The sequence below is a fragment of the Triticum dicoccoides genome, chromosome 1A, assembly GCF_002162155.2.
Source record: "Triticum dicoccoides isolate Atlit2015 ecotype Zavitan chromosome 1A, WEW_v2.0, whole genome shotgun sequence".
Taxonomy (NCBI): domain Eukaryota; kingdom Viridiplantae; phylum Streptophyta; class Magnoliopsida; order Poales; family Poaceae; genus Triticum; species Triticum dicoccoides.
The window spans coordinates 53,518,595-53,523,507 of record NC_041380.1 but is presented as its reverse complement, the minus strand read 5'-3'; the positions used below and the strand labels follow the sequence as shown (position 1 = coordinate 53,523,507).

Genomic DNA, 4,913 nt, shown 5'->3' with positions numbered 1-4,913 from the left:
CAGGGGAGCGGTACTACCGTGAGCACCAGCGGTACTACCGCGCCACCGCGCGGTACTACCGTGGATGCCCATGGTACTACCGTTGATCCAGGAGCAGTACTACCGCAACCACAACAGCAGCCAGTCAAAGGAGGCAGGAAAAACGGAGGAAGCTCCAAGGAAGAAGGAGGGGATAAAAGGAGATGTGTACGTGATGATTCCACCCAAACCTTTCCAACACGGACCCCCTCTTAATAGTACGGCTTTCCTACGACTCAAATCCACCAAAAAGAAACATAGAAAAGATGCCGTCTTCGTCAGTCTTCGAGGGGCACCCAATCGTCTTGTGCCTAGCAGAGAAGAGTCTGGAAAACTCATGGCACACGATTAGTCCGCAAATGCGTTGTCATCAATCACCAAAACACTTAGGGATAAATATGTCCTTACAGCCCCCATCTGCACGAAGTCGCTGTCGCCCGAGTCGCGGCCCAAACAGGCCGCCGCGCGTGCCCCGGCGCCTTTACCGCTGCCGGCGCGCGTGCCCGCCGCTGCATTCCATTCCCGTCGCCCAGATGGACGCCCACCCGCGATCTACGTCTCCGCCTCCCTCCGCGCACTACGCCTACTACGACCAGCCATCGTCCTCACGCCGTCGACACCTGCCTCCGCCGGCCAGCAACGTCACGCCGTCATCACGTTCGTCATCGGAGGAAATGGATCCGGCTGAAATCCTCGCCGCCGTGCAAGAGGTTGGTTTGAGACATTGTTGTGCTTGATAGGATAGTTGTTTTAGGGATGATGTTACACGGCGTTTGATTCATCGTACAATTTTTTAACTATATATAGTTAGAGGAGGAGGAAGATTATGATGGTGATGATTACGGCGAGGACAACGAAACCTCGTCACGGAATATGGATGAACCTCATGAGGAGAACTACATGAGTTTGGATGAATCTTATAGTGGCAATGTAAGTGTGATCAATGTTGATGAAACAATAAATATGAGGGGGCAAATATGATAGACCGCACGGAAAATTTAATATTTTTTTGCATGATGGAGCGACATGGTGATGATGATGATGATATGGATATAGATGATTCATTTGCTGAAAGTGCACTCCGGGTATGTTATTAATAAAATCAGAGAAGAAATGACATAATAACCATATGAGCGCTTACATGTTTTTTTTGCAATGCACGCAGATGGACGAGGACGGGGACTTTGTGAGGAATATTGTGGACGATGAAAGTGACAAATCGCACGTTGATGCATCTCATGATGATAGCTCCAGCAAAGTAAGTTTTGAAACTTACATCACTACAGTACATTTTAAAATTATAACTGACTGACATAAATGGTTTAATGCATTAATTTACAGGGAGATGTAGATGGTACAAGCGGGAATGATGAGCATGTTGGTGATGATCTGTTTAATTTTGACATCGGATTTGATGAATATCAGCAAGAATCATTGGACATGCATTGGAAGGTCATGAGGAAGATGTTCAAGTCACTAAGAGATGCTTAAAATTTCTATAATCAGTATGCGTACGAGCGTGGTTTCAGCGTAAGAAAGGACTCACTGAAATATTCAAAAGGTCCTGAGGCAACTAAGCGCTTGAGAAAGTATGTGTGTGCGAGAGCTGGGAAACGACAGGCAAAACGTTGTACAATGGAAGGCAGGACCCGCAGGCTGAGAGGGGAGACTCGTTGCTTTTGCGATGCGCATATAACTTTGAAACTTGATAAAGAGCGTGACGTTTGGTATGTCAGCAGTTTCAATGATGATCACAGTCACGTTCTAGCTAGACCGGATGAAGTCACGTTTCTTCGGTCTCACAATCAGATAAAAGAATATCAGAAGGCTGAGATCTTAACCATGGCAGGTGCTGGAATCAGGAAACATATGATTTATGATCAACTTGTCAGTAGGTCCGGGTCATATGCAAAGGCTGGTTTTGGGAGGAAGAAGCTTTATAACATGTGTTATAGAGAAAAAATGAAGTTGCTTGCACAAGGTGATGCAGACACTGCCATTGGGATCATGATGACCAGAAAAGAGAGAGATCCAGATTTCTTCTTTGAGCACACTGTCGATGATGAAGGAAGGCTGAAAAACATATTCTGGTGTGATTCTCAATCACGTCGAGACTATGTTGACTACGGCGATGTGACAGTCTTCGACAGCACATACAGGATGAATAGGTATGGCATGCCATTTATACCTTTTGTCGGTCTGAACAACCACCGTTGCACCACGGTATTCGGTTGTGCTCTTGTGTCTGACGAGACGGAAGATACATATGTCTGGCTGCTTCAGACATTTTTGAGGGCTCACTGTCAGAAGAGGCCCAGGTCAGTAATTACTGATGGAGATGCAGCTATGATTAAGGCCATAAGAAAGGTACTTTCGGAGGTTTGGCATCGTCTTTGATCGTGGCATATTGAGAAGAACATGCAGAAACACCTTCATCATAAGTCTCTAAAGGAGTTCAGGTCTCTACTTTATTATGCCACTTCAAAAAAGGTATTTGAGGAGAGATGGGCAGCGTTTACCGCCAAATGGCAGTCGGAGAAAACAAAGACATGGTTACGTAGGATGTACAAGAAGAAAAGGCTTTGGGCTGCATCATATCTGTCAGGTGGGTTTTTCTTAGGTATGCGAAGTAACCAGCGAAGTGAGAGTCTGAATTCATGCCTTCACTTGCATCTAGACTCCGGTATGACTATTGTTGATATGATTGTGCACTATGAGAACTGCATAGTTCGTCTCCGTGAGAATGAGGCGCATAACGATTACACAAACTCACAGACAGTTCCAGTACCAGTATTGGATGAGTGTAAAGATATTGAGAAATCAGCTGCCCGTGAGTTCACTGCGGCAAACTTTTATATCTTGCAGGAAGATATGAAGAAGGCACGGGAGCTAGAGGTCCTTGAGAGACTGAGAGGAGCAGACACTCACAGATTCATACTGACATGGAAGGAAAATAGAGATATCAGATTCACTGTGGACTACACCCCAGGTAACTTAGAAGAAACTGTGAAGTGCAGTTGCAGAAGCATGTATCGCAAAGGACTTCCTTGCAAACATATTCTTCACGTTCTGATTCAGCTACGCTTACGTGAGATACCTAAGTGTTTAGTACTGCGGAGGTTGAGCCAAGTGGCAAGGGGTGGACTTCCCGTGAAGCGCACTAGCGATCTGTTTGCATGGGGATGGGCAGGTGCAGGGGACAGAGCTAGGTACATCGAGTTGACTATCTTATCTGCTGAAGCAACTCATAAAGCATGCCATAAGCCATTTTTATTCGACAAGTTGAAGGCGGCTCTGAGGGACATAATAGATAATGATTACACTGAGGAGGATGAGCCTGGTGCGGAGGTACAGTTTGTGAACGACGATGCATTCGAGCCTAATCAAGATCATGGTCTTGTTCATGATCCCGCAAAAGTTAACACCAAAGGCGCACCAAAACAGAATGTTAAAGGCCGCGGTAAGGATGGTCCTGATGTCACTAAAAATGGGCGACCAAAAGCTTTTGATGAGAAAAGCAAATGTCAATGTGGACAGTGCGGTGTTGCGGGTCATTATAAGTCCACGTGCCCTCAAAATCCTAAGTATGATTTTCTTATGTTATTATATATGTTATTGTTCAAAGCGAATTTATTTGTTCATTGTGAATTAACACATATCTTATTGTTATGTAGGAACTTTGCTTAACTTGTGGAGTATGGAAGATTGGTTCACCCTTTGATTGAAGACAGTTTTATTATGGATGGCTATGGAAGATCGTTCCACCCTTTCATTGAAGACAATTTTTTAATGTTCTATACATTTGATCTTGAATAATTGTTATAATATGTTATATGAACTTATTTTACTTCGTTGATGTCAGACTATTTGGTTTTGATGACAGACTATGTAATGCAAGAAGGAGTTTTACTTTGTTTATTTTGATGTGTTAATTTTGTGCAAGTCACTGTTGTTTATTTTGACGTGCTCATTTTTGCATAGTACTGCCGTCGCTGTTTACTGTATATTTTCTGCATTGCACGGTCGCCGTCACTTAGAACGCCGTCATTTTAAAAAAAACACCCGACAAGTGCGCCTGCGGCACTGTCCCACAGTGGCAGCGTCGGCAGGCGGCACTGTCCCACAGGGCAGAGTCGGACGGCGGCAGCAATACGAGGCAACGAAAGGAGTTCGATAGCCTATGTGCCGCCGGGTATATAAGCCGGTCGTCGCGCGCTCCGTCGGCCGAGGTGGGACTAAACATTCCAAGTCGCCCCACGTGCTACTTGGGCCATCGTCACGCCGCGTGCTACTTGGGCCATCGTCGCGCCGCGAGCGGAAACAATGGTATTGGGCCGGCCCACGCGGTCACGCGCGTCGCTGCAGGCACGACGGCTGCGATAGCTAAGTTTTAGTCCCACCTCGCCCAACGGAGCGCGCGACGACCAGCTTATATACCCGGCGGCGCACTTGCAGTCGAGCGTCCTTGATTAGTTATGCTACCCGTCGTTCGACGCTGCCCTGTTGGACAGTGCCGTCGGTCCTGTCTGACGTCAGACTGGTCGGCGCACTAGTGGGCAATTTTTTTTGTAGAAAAGGAAATTAAGAACGTCGGTGTTATAATAAGCGACGGCGACAGTGCTTTAAAGTGCATAATAAATACATTTACATTTTTTTAACATTCAGCTGTACAGGAAAACAATTTGACGACTGCACAACTATAAATATGAAGATTTCAAATGCAAAGACAACGGCATGAAGACAACATAATAATCCAAATGTCATTCTCGACTTAAATATTCAAAATAGTAGTGTCTTCTTCATCACAAGACATGATAGTCGAAATAAATGTAAACATTATTTGAGCCTACAAAATTTTCTTGTATAAAAATTTTGCCACATTTATTTCTTCTTTG

The 4,913-nt window shown here is 45.2% G+C and overlaps 1 pseudogene; it reads left to right on the top strand.

The window, feature by feature from the left end:
• The first annotated feature begins 551 nt into the window (after positions 1–551).
• Positions 552–4,676, top strand: LOC119351116 (annotated as a pseudogene).
• Positions 4,677–4,913: the final 237 nt, after the last annotated feature.